The sequence below is a fragment of the Hevea brasiliensis genome, chromosome 7 (genome assembly GCF_030052815.1).
Source record: "Hevea brasiliensis isolate MT/VB/25A 57/8 chromosome 7, ASM3005281v1, whole genome shotgun sequence".
Lineage (NCBI taxonomy): Eukaryota > Viridiplantae > Streptophyta > Magnoliopsida > Malpighiales > Euphorbiaceae > Hevea > Hevea brasiliensis.
The window spans coordinates 12,741,028-12,759,281 of record NC_079499.1 but is presented as its reverse complement, the minus strand read 5'-3'; positions in this window follow the sequence as shown (position 1 = coordinate 12,759,281).

Sequence of the window (18,254 nt, the reverse complement as noted above, 5' to 3'; positions counted from 1 at the left end):
TAAAATTAAAGTGATAAGAAGATAACCCTCTCTATGTTTAGTATTCTATTTACATTTTAAGGAACTTTTAAGTTTTTTTTTCTTATTTTTTATCTACATTTTATTATACTAGTTAATATCTATAATCTATACCTATAATCCTTAATTTATCTATATATAATTATATAATATATCAATAATCTATCTATAATCTATAGCTATAATTTACAATCTATCTATAATTTATGCAATATATAAATATATGGAGGAGGAACATTAATATTGATTAAAATATTTCTAACAATTTAATATTATTATAGTGAAAGACTAAATTTAATTAGTTATTATAATTTTTTATTAATATTTTTAAGAATTCTAATTCTAATAAAATTATAATTCTAAATTATAATAAATGTATATAATTATAATTAAAAGAAAAAATAATGAGAGTTTAACTTCTATTTATAACAATATACGCATATAACTAAGTATGGAAAATTCTTTATATCGTTAATTATTATAAAAGTTAATTAATTATTTATAATAATTATTATTATATTTATTTTTTATTTCATATTATTATTTATAATAATTATTATTATATTTATTTTTATTTAATATTAATTATTTATAATTATTATTATATTTGTTTGCTCAAATTGATTTGTTATTGAAAATTATGTTAGAAAATTATAATGGTAAAATATTCATATGTAAAATTATAATTTTAAAACTATAATTATAGTTATAATTATAATATAATTATAATTTAAATTTCAAAAGTTCAAAATTTAATATAACACATTGATAATAATAAAAAAATAAATAAATTGTGTATATATTACAAAACTAAATTGGTATAGAATTATAATAATGTTAGAATTCTAATTACAATTTAACAATTTCTCTAAATTGAGATTACATTGTTATAATTGGTATTTTTATTTATTTATTACATATTAATAATAAATTTTATTATAATAGATAACTTTTCATGAAAATATAATTTAATTAAAGATATAAAAAATTTTAATTTAATAAATATTTTATAATTTTTAATTTAATAAATATTTTTATTTATAAAATTAATTAAATTAACATTAATATTATTATTATTATTTTAATTTAAAGAATGAAATTTAATATTTAATATCTATATGTAAATCATAAAGTGAATAATTGAAAATGTGTAGAGATAAATTATTATTGTTATTATTATGAGATAGAGTTTTTAGCTAAAAATTGTTTTTAATTTTCATTGTAAAATTTTAAAAATTTTAATATTTTAAAATACTATAATTTTTGTAACACCCCTACCCGATCTACAGTGTAGCTGAGCAAAGTGTGCTACATTTGGTGCCGGAGCACCCTATTCTGTCTTATCATGTACAATATTAATTCAATTATATTGTATTACGTGTAGAAAAAAAAAATTTTTATCTCATTCCATCACATCATTTCTCATGTTAATTGTTCATGTATAATATCATACCATTACTCATAAAATTTTCAAAAAAAATAAACTTGCATTTTATTCATATAATATTACTCACAATAATATACAATTTTATATACAATCCAAAATTTGGTTACATATCTCAATCTGATTTATTACATACAATAACCAAAATACAAAATCTAACTATACATTAGCCCTATCAAAATGAACTGGTGAGGTGACAATCTACACTGTAGCAGATCTGCTCAAGTCCTGTCTAGGCTCTACTGCTGCTGCTGTGGCTTTCCTGTACTTACGCGTGGTAAGAACCAACGAGCTAAGCATAATGCTTAGTAGTGCATATATTGAAATAAAAATAAACAAATAACTGAAATAATTATTTTACATGTATTCTTATAAGGAAATATAAAATTTTATGAATTTCTAGGTCTTTTACATGTTTATAGAACTTTGGACAAAATAAATTAATCGGAATCTTTTTATCATGTATCTTATGTTTAATTCAATGAAGTTCACCTTAACAATCTTCTCATGTATTTATTTCAATTAAAGATTTCTACTCATTTCTGTGCCCAAGTAACCTATGACAGACTATAAAGACTGGATACACGAGAGTATACAAGTTAGATAGCCGTATGTCTATCAAGTATACAACGGTCATATCAGGCACAAGGCCAGCGGGCAGGCATAAGCCAGTAATAATAAAAATTGGCACTATGGCCATCGGGCAGGCATAAAGCCAGTAGAACAATCATCTTAGACATATGTTGTCTGTCAATGATTATCCCTGTGGACAATACTGCAATATGTAGTCCCTGATTGGTATACCAATCGATCCAAGCTATATAAATGAGTCTAGGTGTACTTTGGGCAGAATAATATTATTAAGTATTTATAATTTCATTAACTCATGTTATTTTTATGCTTAACAATTTATTCTAATTCATTTCATCTCATATGTCTAATTGTTTTATGGACTTTTCTTTAGGTCCAGATTTGGTACACTGTCTTTACATAGCAGATTGACTAGGATGTGGCCACTGTTTGGCCACACTCCCTTCATAGAATTTGTTTCTCTATGTCTTATAGTCACTTAGAAATTTTTATTACAATTTTTCAAGTTTTGTAGAATTAATTATGGCCAAATCACTGACCTGCACTCTTGTACCCTGTTCTACCAGGGCTCATGTTCAGATCAGAAACTTTGACTCCCATTTTAGGGTTCTTATGTTCATAATTTGAGGACCAAGTCTAAAGCAAAGTTGGAGCCCTGTTTCTTAGGGTTCCAGATCAGTATGGATCAACCTAATTGGAATTTTCTAGTAGGAGATATAGCTAAATGAGTATTCTGAGGTCAAATGGTTCTTTTGAAAATTTCCAGAATTTATATGTTAACTTAACCTAGTCAATTGACCTAGTTCCCTAGGTTTCTAGGTTTTGATTAAAAGACCAATATTGTATATCTATGTCTTATAAAACTTTTGCCATTGGTTTCATTGCATTTGGATTTTTATAGACCAAGTTATGGCCATTTTGCCAAAACTGGTCGGGTGAGCTTTAGTCCAGAAAATTCTGGGCAGAATGGTGCAGGTCAGTTTGGTATCCTAACTTAAGTCAACAATTTCATTTGATTAGAGGCATTTCTGGGCTTAGTGTTATCAATAAAAGTTGTAGTCCTAGGTCTAATCTTTCCAATGATAAAAATTAAGGTCATTTAGACTTTTTTATAGAAAGTTATGGCCAAATAAATATGTACTGTTTATTTGGTCAATTTTCTAGGTTCAAGGTCTGGACATCCGGATTGGGACAGTAATTGGTCAACTTATAGACAGAATTTGAACATGATTTATTCATAAAAAATGGGGCATTTTATCCTAGGTTTTATCTCCAATTGGAGCGACACAACTCCAGTTATAACTCAAACAATGCACTGGACTCAAAGGTCTGATTTTCCTGCATAAGAATCAACACTCCCAAATTCAATTCTCCCAACTCCAATTCTCCCAACTCCACAAACTTCATTTGACATATATAACACTTCTAATAGTTATTAAATCATCTCAACATCATCCATTTCAAGACACACATCAATTTCCTCAAAGTTAGGTCAAAAACCCTAACCCACATTCCTCAATTCATGTAAATACATGACTATCAATTTGCTCATCACAATTACTCATCAATATCACTAATAAACACAAATAATTTCATCAAACCATCAAACCACAACTCTTATAATGGCTGCTGAAATTTAGTAATTTCCTATCCCTATAAATTTCTTTTAATTTTATATCAGTCTAACTTAATTTAGCAAGCTTGTGATGCTTAGAAAAAAAATAGAAATGAATTAGTGCACTAACCTCTTTGAGATCAATTTAAGCTCTCCAAAACTTCAATATTTCTTCTCTTTGTTACTACCAATAGCTTTCCCAAGACTAGAAATGAAGTTTTTGTGAAGGGAGGATGAAGATTTATGGAGGAAATTAAGAGAACTAGACCTTGAAAAAAAAGAAACTATGGAGCTTTCTTTAGGGAATGGTTCGGTCACCACGATTTAAAGAAGAAGATGATAGTTTTTTTTCTAATTAATTTTCCACTTATATAAATGTAGTCTTATCCTTTCTTGTGTGTTTGTTTAATTCTTATTGGTCACTAGTTTTTTTTTTTTAAATGATGTCATATGACATCATAAATATAAAGTAATAATATTCTTTTATTTCCTTTTGTTTTCTTTTCTTATTTTCTTACACAATTTCATGTTTTTAATTCATTTTATATATTTTAATCTCTCTTATTTTAAATGATATTTGGGTCAAAATTTAACTTTGGGGTTGAAATGACCAAAATGCCCTTTGATATACTTGTCGGGTTATTTTTGTTTGTACCGATAAATAAATTTTTCTGGATTTTCTTTGACATTTTTAATGTCATTTATACCTCATTAATCCTTAAATTAAGTCCCGAAAATTATCTCTCGAGATTCCTCACATGTCTAGAGTCGGTAACTGTCTTTACCGATACTTCCCCGTACGGTCACCCATCGCTGTGACCCTGGCTCGTTTAACCGAGTTGCACTTCGTTTCTTTATTTTTCTTTAATTTTTCTTCGTCTATATTCAGTCAATTTATTTTTCCTCACTCTAGTTTGAGTGTAGTTTCAGATATTCAAACTGTCCGAACAGAAAATTAATCATCGGAACAGTAGGATGCACGGACTACTTAAAGTGAGGGCATTACAATTTTTAAAATTTTTATATTTAATGAACAATTTATTTTTTTAACTAAGTGATATTAATCTAATAAAATTTATTAAAAATTATCAAAAAAATTATATGTAAACAAAATTAAATTACAAATGCTAATAACGAGTATAAATAACATACGTAATACGTTAAATAGAAAAAAACTAATATATATGTGCGAACGAGGAGATAAACTTTTGAATGACAAAAATATCCTTAACTTTTTTTTTATATTATTTATAAATATATTATCTCATATTACTTAAATTATTTTAGAGTTTATAAAAATTTAAAATTTTTAGTCTTAATTATACTTAACTTCTATTAATTAATTAAGTTTGTTATTACAACTAAAATAAAATTTGATAAAAAATAATTAATTAAAATAAAAAAAAATTCATATTAAAAACAAAACGTTTGTTTCATGTTTTAAAAAAAAAATCGGCTTTTATAATAAAGTAGGGTAAATTGCTTAAAAAGTACAATTTATTTTTAATTAGAATTTTAATAATTAAAATTTATTTATAAATAATGAAAAGGTTTATATATATATATATATATATATATATATATATATATATATATATATATATATATATATATATATTCAAATTTGTTGATTTGTAAAAAATATTTAATTAATAAATAATATATAGTAAAATTATATGACTTTAATGTTTTTAAATAAATATATAATCATGTTCAGATCATATAAAACAAAATATATGTAAGAGAAAAAGTATTCAAATAGATAAATATACATTATTTAAAACTTAATAATTAACATAATATGTTAGATTTTTTTAAAAAAAAATAATATGTTTTCAAAACAACATAATATGTTAGGCTTGAATTTAATTATAAAATTAATATAATTAATAAGATGAATAAAATTTATAGTTCTAATATTTTATTTTAAAATAGTACATTAAAAAATATAATATATTTTAATTTTTTTAATATTATTATAACTTAGCAAATAGTGAATACATTTAAAAAGAATTAAGAATCATTTTTTAATATAAAATTATTAGTTCAATTTAATAGATTCTGTGACACCCCTTACCCGTGTACAGTATACCCGAGTAAGCAATGTCACACGGTGTACCGGCACACTCTATTATACCTTAATTAATTTTTATCATGGTTTTGAATGTAACTTGTGAAATATAATATATTTGAGCCATTTATCGAAATTATAATTTATTTGAGGTTCCGAAAATTTTATAGAAAATCCGGCAGAGTACCGATTAAAAATGGAGAAAACAGTTCTTCGGAACCTGTTAAAAACACTTCCAATAATCATTTCTCATCATTCTCAAACTCCAGAGATCATCAAAATCTCAACATTTTTCAATTTCATTTCTCAATCATTCATCTCATATGATAATCATGTACAAATCACAAATAAACATTCACTTTTCCATTCATCAACACAATTTTCATTATTTACATGAAAATCAAAATATATTACATAAGTTTCATTTACACAAAGGAAAATAAAAATCAATTACAAAATACAAAAATGAAGCCTAGTGTTCTACCAATGCACTGTAGATGGTGAGGTGACACGGACACTATGCAGGACACGGACACTACGCAGAGCTGCAGGATGAACTCACCCAGTCTGCGGTCTACTGGGCTCACGATCAGTATTTCCAGAACCTACGCGTGGCAAAAGCAACGCGCTAAGCAATGATGCTTAGTGGTGCAATAATAAAATAAAAGAAAATAGCAGAAAATAAATATGTATTAAATGTATATGTCTTATTTGTTTTGTATTTGTTATATTTACTTATTTCTTTAACTTTGTCCATTTTCATTCATTTGGTTGCCCAAGTAACCTATACTGGATGACTGGATTGGATAAACGGGTAAACTGGCACTGGGTATCAAGTACCTCGGGCCGTCACACCATCGGTCACATATGTATCTCCCAGTATGCAACAGAACAGCTAACAAGCTGTAAATAATATTAGGCACGAGGCCAAGTCTCAACACAATATCAAAATGGCTAAAAGCCATAAAATCACATAATGGTATAATGCCATGTGCAGTACTGCTAACCGAACCCTATTGGCATGCCAAACTATCCAAACCAATCTTGTTAGGTATACTAGGGCATTTGATACTTTTGAATTCTTCAAATTTTGAATTTCAAGTTTTTGTGTCACTATTCACCTCATTGGTCAACAAAAATATTGACTTTTTGATAGAAAATAGGTACATTGGTTTTGACACTCCCAACATACCACATTTTGCATTCAAAACTTGTTGGTATTAAGCATTAATACAATTTCTAAGTTTAAACCAAGGGAAGCAAAATTTTCAGTTTTTGTAACCCAACTTTACTGTTCCATTGGGCACTGTTGTAGTGAAAATTTGAGGAAATGGTAAACATGAAAGTTGTTCCTTATTTTGTCTAGTTGAATTTCTTTTTTTGAATCACTCCATTTAGAGTTTTGTAGCTCTAGATATGGTCCAAAAACCACAGCTGGCCGGATTGCAAAACTGCAGAATTGACCATATCTACAGTGCCATCAATAGTGACTGCCACTGCCTTGTTGGATAGGTTCTGGTCATAATTTGGGGTAGGTTTCTTCATGAAAGTTGTTTTTCTATGTCTTAACTTGTTGCTGTAAAAATTTCAGGTCAATTGACCATATCTACAGTGAGTTATGGCCAAATGAATAGTTATTTGGTCATTCTGCAGAACCTGTTTGCAGGGTATCCGGATTGGGGCCAATTTTTGGTCCACTTGCTTTGGTCTTTTGGACATGGTTTCTTCAGCAAAATTGTGCCATTATAAGTCTAGTTTCATGTCCAATTGGCCAAACACCAATTGGACCTACACAACCAAAGATATGGCAGTCCAAACAGGCTGGATTCACAGCCTCCTTGCTGCTGTCCCTAGGCAGCCTACCATTTCACTTTGCCATGATGGTCACTAATTGACCATTAGAATGTACTTTAACAATTTCATAAGCCAAGTCCAATTTTCACTCCCAAACCCTAGCTCAAATTCAAAGTTCACACCACCCACCTTAATTAAACACTTTCATTCATTACATGTATATATATACACTTTAAACATAATCTCTAATTCATTCTAAGTCTCTTAAAACAATCAAACTCATTCCTTACTTAGGGGCTGCCGAAATCCATGTTGGACATACACATGATTTTTATTCATTTAAGTTATAAATTCTTACTTATTTCAAGTCTCTAACATAGAAATAAAGAGTTTTAGATATATATGTGCACTAACCTCTTGTAGGGCAGAATTTTCCAAGCTTAAACTTCACTTTTTCTCTTTCTTTTTGCTCCCAAAAACTTCACCAAACTGAAATATCAAGGTTTTATGTTGATACTTAGGGTTTTTGTTGAAGGAAAGCTAGGGAAAATGAAGATGTAGAAAGTTTGTTAATGGAGGAGTGAGGGAGGAGGTGTAAGACGTTTTGAAGAAGAAGAAAAGGGCTGCTGTTTTTTCTAGAATTCTGCCTCCTTTTCTTTAGTTTAATGTATTTTAATTGTCTTGCTTTAATATGATTGGCCATAGCATTTTTAATTACCTAAGCATGACATCATAATTCCCAATTTAGCTCCTTTTTCTTTCTTTTCTTTTCTACCAAATTTCAATTTAATTTTTAGTAATGTTTATTCATATTTTATGTCATAATAATTATTTACTTAATTGGACAAGTCGGCCAAAAATCACCTCTGAAGGCGAAATAACCAAAATGCCCTCCGTTTGGCTTAACGGGTCAAAATTGTCTGTACCGATTGAAAAAATTTTCTAAATATTTTCTTGGCATTCTAATGCCATAGGAACCTCAATGACCATTCTCTGGAGTCCCAAAAATTATTTTATGAATTTTTACCCGGGTCTAGGGCTCCTAGTTGCGAGAACCGCAACTTCCCTCTGGGTTACCCATCGCTTGGGCACCGGCTCATTTAACTTGGTTGTATTTTATTTCTCAAATTTTTCCTAAATTTTTCTTATTAATATTTGAGTTAATTATGGTTCCTCACTTTAGTTTAAATATTTTTCCGGACGTTCTAGCTGTCCGGACCAACACTGGTCACCAGAACAGTAGAATGTACAGAGTTGCTACAGGGAGGGTGTTACAACTCTTCCCCTCTAATTTAAATTTCGTCCTCGAAATTTACCTGATGCAAACAGTTGAGGGAACTGTTGCCTCATCGTCTCTTCACTTTCCCAAGTTGCCTCCTCGGTGTTGTGGTGCCTCCAAAGCACTTTCACTAGTGGAATCTGTTTATTTCTCAACTCTTTCACTTCCCGAGCCAGGATCCGTAGAGGTTGTTCTTCATATGTCAAATCCGGTTGTATTTCAATTTCTTCCCTGGAGATGACATGTGAAGGATCTGAGCGGTATCTTCTGAGCATGGACACATGGAACACATTGTGGATCTTGTCCAGCTCTGGTGGTAAAGCTAGCCTATAGGCCACTGGACCCACACGTTCAATGACTTCATACGAGCCAATGAACCTAGGGCTTAGCTTACCTTTTCTTCCAAACCTCAATACCTTCTTCCACGGTGATACCTTGAGGAACACTTTGTCGCCAACCGCATATTCTATTTCTTTTCTTTTCAAGTCGGCATAGGATTTCTTTCTGTCTGAGGCAACCTTCAGATTAGCTTTGATTAGTTTCACTTTCTCCTCAGTCTGTTTCACAGTGCAGCCCCACCGGTTGTCTTCGCCCAATTCAGTCCGGACTGCTGAGTTCTACATTTTCTCCCATACAGTGCTTCATACGGGGCCATTTGGATACTAGCTTGGTAGCTATTGTTGTATGCAAATTCTGCCAGTGGGAGGTATTTATCCCAACTTCCCTCAAACTCAATGACACAACTCCTCAGCATATCCTCAAGGACCTGGATTACTCTTTCTGATTGCCCATCCGTCTGAGGATGGAAAGCTGTGCTGAAGTGGAGTTGTGTATCCAAGGACTCATGCAACTTCTTCTAAAATCTCGATGTAAACCTTGGGTCTCGATCATATATGATGGAAAGTGGAATTCCATGCAGTCTAACTATCTCACTGATATACAATTCTGCTAACTTTTCCAGTGAGTAGTCAGTCCTAACTGGCAGAAAGTGTGCTGACTTTGTCAATCTATCCACTATCACCCATGCTACATCATGTTTCTTCTGGGTGAGAGGTAGACCACTTACAAAATCCATGGTGACCCGATCCCATTTCCATTCAGGTATGCGTATAGGCTGTAGCAACCCTGATGGAACTTGATGTTCTGCCTTGACTTGCTGATATGTCAAGCATTTAGTCACATAATCAGCTATGTCCTTCTTCATACCAGGCCACCAATACTGAAGCTTCAGATCATGATACATCTTTGTACTTCCTGGGTGCATAGCATATACATTGGTGTGTGCCTCTTTCAGAATACTGGCCTTCAATTCCCCATCATCTGGTACACACAGTCTTCCTTTGTAGTACAGACACCCATCTGCTTTCACCCCATAGTCAGTTGCTTTTCCCTATGAGATTTTGCTCATAATAGCCATTAACTTTTCATCTGCCTTTTGCCCATCTAAAATCTGCTGTAGCAGGTTTGGCCTCACTTGCAACTCAGCCAAAATAGCTCCATCTCGAATCAAAGATAGACGGGCATTCAATGATCTCAAAGCTGTCATGGATTTTCTGCTCAAAGCATCAGCAACTACATTTGCCTTCCCAGAATGGTAGTCAATTACACAATCATAGTCCTTCAGGAACTCAATCCATCGCCTCTGTCTAAGGTTGAGCTCCTTCTGAGTTGGCAAGTATTTCAGACTTTTGTGGTCTGTGTAAATGTAGCACTTTTTACCATACAAGTAATGCCTCCATATCTTCAGTGTGAAGATAATTGCTACAAGCTCTAGATCATGGGTTGGGTAATTTTGTTCATGTGGCCTTAGCTGCCTGGAAGCATAAGCGACCACCTTCCCCTCTTGCATCAATACACACCCTAACCCATTATGAGAGGCATCACTGTAGACCACAAAGTCCTTTCCTGACACTGGCTGTGTTAACACTGGTGCCTCTGTCAACATAGCCTTCAACTTCTCAAAACTGGTCTCACACTTGTCATTCCAGTCAAATCTGACATTCTTGTGTAACAACTTGGTCATTGGAGCGGCTATTAAGGAAAATCCTTTCACAAATCTTCTGTAATACCCAGCTAGCCCCAAGAAGCTTCTGACCTCAGTTGTATTTCTGGGAGGCTTCCATTCCATCACTGCTTCTATTTTCTTAGGATCCACCCTAATCCCATCAGCTGACACTATGTGTCCAAGGAATGCAATCTCATTTAACCAAAAGTCACACTTGGACAACTTAGCATACAGCTTCTTTTCTCTCAGGGTTTGTAGAACAATCCTCAAATGTTCATCATGTTCTTCCCTGGTCTTGGAATACACCAAAATATCATCAATAAAGATCACTACAAACCGATCTAGGTGTGGATGGAAGATACGGTTCATAAGGTCCATGAATGCTGCTGGTGCATTTGTTAGGCCAAAAGGCATCACTAGGAACTCATAATGCCCATATCAGGTCCTGAATGCAGTCTTTGGCACATCTGCATCCTTCACCCTCAACTGATGATACCCTGATCTGAGATCAATCTTAGAAAATACTCCTGCTCTCTTCAACTGATCAAACAGATCATCAATTCTAGGCAACGGATATTTATTCTTCACAGTCACTTTATTCAACTGCCGGCAATCAATGCATAGCCTCAAAGTCCCATCCTTCTTTTTCACAAACAGCACTGGAGCTCCCCATGGTGATACAATGGGGCGTATGAATCCCTTATTAAGCAACTCTTGCAACTGAGTTTTCAACTCCCTCAATTCAGTGGGTGCCATTCTATAAGTAGCAATAGAAATGGGTGCTGTACCCGGCAGTGTCTCAATAGCAAATTCGACTTCCCTTTCTGGTGGCAAACCAGGCAACTCTTCAGGAAATACCTCTGGGAAGTCTCTTACTGTGGGTATATCACTCAGGTTTGGCTTAGCCTACCTAGTATCCACCACATGTGCTAGGTAGGCTTCACAGCCTTTTCTCATCATTCTTCTTGCAATCGTGGTGAGATGAAATTGGACAAGAAATCTGTCCTTTCCCCCACAACTGTGATCTCATTACCCTCAGAAGTTTTCAGAGAAATTCTCTTCAATTTGCAATCAACTATTGCCTGATGACGTGACAACCAGTCCATTCCCAAAATCACGTCAAACTCATGGAAAGGCAACTCAATCAGGTCTGCCAAGAATTCATACCCCTGAATCCTTAACGGGCAACCCTTGTATACTTTGTTCACCACTACACTGTGGCCCAATGGATTAGTGACCAGAATGTCTTGGTCACTCTCCCCTACTAGTATCCCCCTTTCTACGGGTAGGTTGATGCAGATGTATGAATGAGTGGATCCTGGATCCACCAATGCATGCACAGTGTATTGTAGAGGAGAACGCACTCGATGACGTCAGGGCATCTTGCTCCTCCGAGCTCTAATGGCATAGGCTCTAGCAGTGGTGCATTATCCGCCTCTCTGCGGCTCGAATGCAGCCTCGTGATGGTCCCACACCTCAGATTTGCAGTTTTCTATCCCTTTATGGTGCGGGAGCAGTGCATGCGCTTGTGTTGGAGAAGCTGTAGTGGATCTGCGTGGGCGGTTCTTCAATCGATGCTCTGTTGACCCACACCTTAGCAGCACCGCCACTCTCCAACACTCCCCCTTGTGCCACTTCGCATGGTGTGGACATGCGAGAAGATCTTTGGGCTGGTCCTGAACCCCATCCACGGAGAGGCGCCCACCGATGGTGTGGGTGACCTCTCCTAGGGATAAAGCGTGGCACAGGCCCCGAGACCGACCGTGTGGGCGACTGAACTCTGTGCAGGTGGACCCTTGAACCTCTTCCCAGATGCAGGAGCTGAACTAGACTGACCTGGGCCCCTCTTCTGCTGTCTTTCCCTTCTAGTCTGCTCACTGATTCTTACTTTCTCCACTTTTAATGCAACTTCCACTAACTTGGTGAAGTCAGTGATTCCCAAGGCGGTGATCTGGATCTTTATGTTGTCATTTAATCCCTCTTCAAATCTCTTACACCTTTCAGCCTCATTAGTGACTATCTCTCTTCCATAGCGGCTCAATCGGACAAATTCCTTTTCATACTCAGCCACTGACAGCTGTCTCTGCCTCAGATTAATGAACTCTCTTCTTCTCTCTTCCAGGTATACACTACCCATATATTTCTTCTTGAATTCGAAGAGAAAGAAGTCCCAAGTTACTATTTCTGGCTGTACTTCACTGGATACCGTGTCCCACCATTCATATGCATCATCTTGCAACAGAGACACAGCAGCCTCTAAATTTTGCTCTGGGGTGCAGTGGAGTTGTTTTAAAACTCTGCCTGTTCTGTTCAACCAATTTTCGGCTGCAACAGAATCATCTTCTCTCTTGCCAGAAAAGTCCACTGCTCCAAACTTTCTCAATTTTTCCAGGTGTGATTTTGGTTGTGGAGCTGGTGGTGGTGGTGCTGCTGCTTTCATTACCCCAGCCATTTGTCTGAAGAATTCGGCCATTTGTTGGAACATGGCCTGTGGAGGCTGAGCAAGCTCTGCTTGAGCTGGCGGAGCAGGTTCTCCCATACCCCCAGTCTCAGCTGCTACAGGTGGAGCATGACTCTCCACTTCCTCCTCAACTGCCCTCTGAGATGTAGGGTCCATATCCTATTCAAAGTAAAAAAGACAAACAGATCTGCATTAGTGTCACCTCGACTCTTACAAATGCAATGCATTGTATGGACTCAATCTAGGCCCGGCTCTGATACCACTAAATGTGACACCCCTTACCCGTGTACAGTATACCCGAGTAAGCAATGTCACACGGTGTACCGGCACACTCTATTATACCTTAATTAATTTTTATCATGGTTTTGAATGTAACTTGTGAAATATAATATATTTGAGCCATTTATCGAAATTATAATTTATTTGAGGTTCCGAAAATTTTATAGAAAATCCGGCAGAGTACCGGCTAAAAATGGAGAAAACAGTTCTTCGGAACCTGTTAAAAACACTTCCAATAATCATTTATCATCATTCTCAAACTCCAGAGATCATCAAAATCTCAACATTTTTCAATTTCATTTCTCAATCATTCATCTCATATGATAATCATGTACAAATCACAAATAAACATTCACTTTTCCATTCATCAACACAATTTTCATTATTTACATGAAAATCAAAATATATTACATAAGTTTCATTTACACAAAGGAAAATAAAAATCAATTACAAAATACCAAAATGAAGCCTAGTGTCCTACCAATGCACTGTAGATGGTGAGGTGACACGGACACTATGCAGAGCTGCAGGATGGACTCACCCAGTCTGCGGTCTACTGGGCTCATGATCATTATCTCCAGAACCTACGCGTGGCAAAAGCAACGCGCTAAGCAATGATGCTTAGTGGTGCAATAATAAAATAAAAGAAAATAGCAGAAAATAAATATGTATTGAATGTATATGTCTTATTTGTTTTGTATTTGTTATATTTACTTATTTCTTTAACTTTGTCCATTTTCATTCATTTGGTTGCCCAAGTAACCTATACTGGACGACTGGACTAGATAAATGGGTAAACTGGCACTGGGTATCAAGTACATCGGGCCGTCACACCATCAGTCACATATGTATCTCCCGTTGTGCAACAGAACAGCTAACAAGCTGTAAATAATATTAGGCACGAGGCCAAATCTCAACACAATATCAAAATGGCTAAAAACCATAAAATCACATAATGGCATAATGCCATGTGCAGTACTGCTAACCGAACCCTATTGGCATGCCAAACTATCCAAACCAATCTTGTTAGGTATACTAGGGCATTTGATACTTTTGAATTCTTCAAATTTTGAATTTCAAGTTTTGGTGTCACTATTCACCTCATTGGTCAACAAAAATGTTGACTTTTTGATATAAAATAGGTACATTGGTTTTGACACTCCCAACATACCACATTTTGCATTCAAAACTTGTTGGCATTAAGCATTAATACCATTTCTAAGTTTAAACCAAGGGAAGCAAAATTTTCAGCTTTTGTAACCCAACTTTACTGTTCCATTGGGCACTATTGTAGTGGAAATTTGAGGAAATGGTAAACATGAAAGTTGTTCCTTATTTTGTCTAGTTGAATTTATTTTTTTGAATCACTCCATTTGGAGTTTTGTAGCTCTAGATATGGTCCAAAAACCACAGCTGGCCGGATTGCAAAACTGCAGAATTGACCATATCTACAGTGCCATGAACAGTGACTGCCACTGCCTTGTTGGATAGGTTCTGGTCATAATTTGGGGTAGGTTTCTTCATGAAATTGTTTGTCTATGTCTTAACTTGTTGCTGTAAAAATTTCAGGTCAATTGACCATATCTACAGTGAGTTATGGCCAAATGAAACTGTTCATTTGGTCATTCTGCAGAACCTGTTTGCAGGGTATCCGGATTGGGGCCAATTTTTGGTCCACTTGCTTTGGTCTTTTGGACATGGTTTCTTCAGCAAAATTGTGCCATTATAAGTCTAGTTTCATATCTAATTGGCCAAACACCAATTGGACCTACACAACCAAAGATATGGCAGTCCAAACAGGCTGGATTCACAGCCTCCTTGTCATCCTAAAGACCTACCATTTCACTTTGCCATGCTATATTTCAGTCCAAATTATGGTCAACTTACCTCAAATGGTCACTAATTGACCATTAGAATGTACTTTAACAATTTCATAAGCCAAGTCCAATTTTCACTCCCAAACCCTAGCTCAAATTCAAGGTTCACACCACCCACCTTAATTAAACATTTTCATTCATTACATGTATATATATACACTTTAAACATAATCTCTAATTCATTCTAAGTCTCTTAAAACAATCAAACTCATTCCTTACTTAGGGACTGCCGAAATCCATGTTGGACATACACATGATTTTTATTCATTTAAGTTACAAATTCTTACTTATTTCAAGTTTCTAACATAGAAATAAAGAGTTTTAGATATATATGTGCACTAACCTCTTGTAGGGCAGAATTTTCCAAGCTTAAACTTCACTTTTTCTCTTTCTTTTTGCTCCCAAAAACTTCACCAAACTGAAATATCAAGGTTTTATGTTGACACTTAGGGTTTTTGTTGAAGGAAAGCTAGGGAAAATGAAGATGTAGAAAGTTTGTTAATGGAGGAGTGAGGGAGGAGGTGTAAGACGTTTTGAAGAAGAAGAAAAGGGCTGCTGTTTTTTCTAGAATTCTGCCTCCTTTTCTTTAGTTTAATGTATTTTAATTGTCTTGCTTTAATTTGATTGGCCATAGCATTTTTAATTACCTAAGCATGACATCATAATTCCCAATTTAGCTCCTTTTTCTTTCTTTTCTTTTCTACCAAATTTCAATTTAATTTTTAGTAATGTTTATTCATATTTTATGTCATAATAATTATTTACTTAACTGGACAAGTCGGCCAAAAATCACCTCTGAAGGCGAAATGACCAAAATGCCCTCCGTTTGGCTTAACGGGTCAAAATTGTCTGTACCGATTGAAAAAAATTTCTAAATATTTTCTTGGCATTCTAATGCCATAGGAACCTCAATGACCCTTCTCTTGAGTCCCAAAAATTATTTTATGAATTTTTACCCAGGTCTAGGGCTCCTAGTTGCGAGAACCGCAACTTCCCTCTGGGTTACCCATCGCTTGGGCACCGGCTCATTTAACTTGGTTGTATTTTATTTCTAAAATTTTTTCTAAATTTTTCTTATTAATATTTGAGTTAATTATGGTTCCTCACTTTAGTTTAAATATTTTTCCGGACGTTTTAGCTGTCCGGACCAACACTGGTCACCAGAACAGTAGAATGTACAGAGTTGCTACAAGAAGGGTGTTACAGATTCATAATTCTATATAAATATAAATTAATTTTTTTCTAAAAAGAGTCTAATTTTTATATGAATACTAACATTAGTGTTTTTTTTTAATTTTTATTAGCATATTTTTTATATAAAAAAGTTTTAGTTAATAATTTATTATTTATAAATAATTTATTAATATTTTTATATTTTTCAATCTTTTTCTTAATATTTTTCTTCATATATGAAATTATGTAAAATATTATATATTAAATAAAAATTAATAATATTAGTATTTATTGATATAGATATGCATGGTTAATTCTATGAAACAAATTTAAAAGATTGAATTGAAAATAATTAAAATTAAAAAAATTTAATATTATATGAAATTACACTAAATTAAATTTATTTCTTTGTTATTTATATAAATTAATAATTAGTGTTGGAAAAAATATTTAGACTTTTCACATTAATTATATATATATATATATATATTTTTTATAAGAATTATAAAATACTAAAAACTAATTAATATTGATAAATTTAACATTTCATTATTAAAGATTGTAGAAAGAGATGTTTCTCATTGATTTCAATTAATATGTACATGGGTATTTATATACAATTGATTCCTATAATTGTGTTATACTAATTAGGAAGAAATCCTAAATAAGAAATCCTAAATAGGAATACGTAATCACGAATATACACAGAAATAATATAATGATTGACTTTCCATAACACTCCCCCTCAAGTTGGAGCATAGATGTTAATCATGCCAAACTTGTTACAAATGTAGTCAATCCTAGCTCCATTCAGAGCTTTTGTGAAAATATCTCCTAACTGCTCTGCAGTTTTGATATGTCCTGTTGAGATGATCTGTTGTTGAATCTTTTCACGAACAAAGTGGCAATTAATCTCAATATGTTTGGTCCGCTCATGAAATACCGGATTAGAAGTAATATGGAGAGCAGCTTGATTATCACACCACAATTTTGCAGGTTGGGGGGTCTTAAAACCTGTCTCATCTAGTAATTGAAATATCCACATTACCTCACATACTGATTGTGCCATGGCTCTGTATTCGGATTCAGCACTAGATCGAGAAACTACACTCTGCTTCTTGCTTTTCCAAGACACCAAATTTCCTCCAACAAAAAGGCAATACCCAGTAGTTGACCTCCTATCAACCTTAGATCCAAATCGGCATCGAAAAACATTCAACATTCAAATGCCCATGATTACCATATAACAAACCTCTTCCCGAGCTCCTTCAGATAGCACAAGATTTGTCCCATGGCTTCCCAATGAGCAACTGTTTGGGAAGACATAAACTGACTTACCACACTAACGGCATAAGCAATGTCAGGACGAGTGTCATTAAGGTAGTTCAATTTTCCTACCAATCTCCTGTATCTCTCGGATCTTCAAACAACTCACTATCCTCGCTAATGATTTGTAAATTTGGAGTCATTGGTGCACTACAAGGCTTAGCACATAATTTTCCTGTCTCTGTCAATAGATCGATGACATATTTTCTTTGAGACAAGAAAATACCCTTCTTACTTCTCATAACTTCAATACCCAAAAAATACTTTAATAATCCCAAGCTTTGGTCTGAAACTGGGTTTGGAGGAAGGTTTTAAGAGATG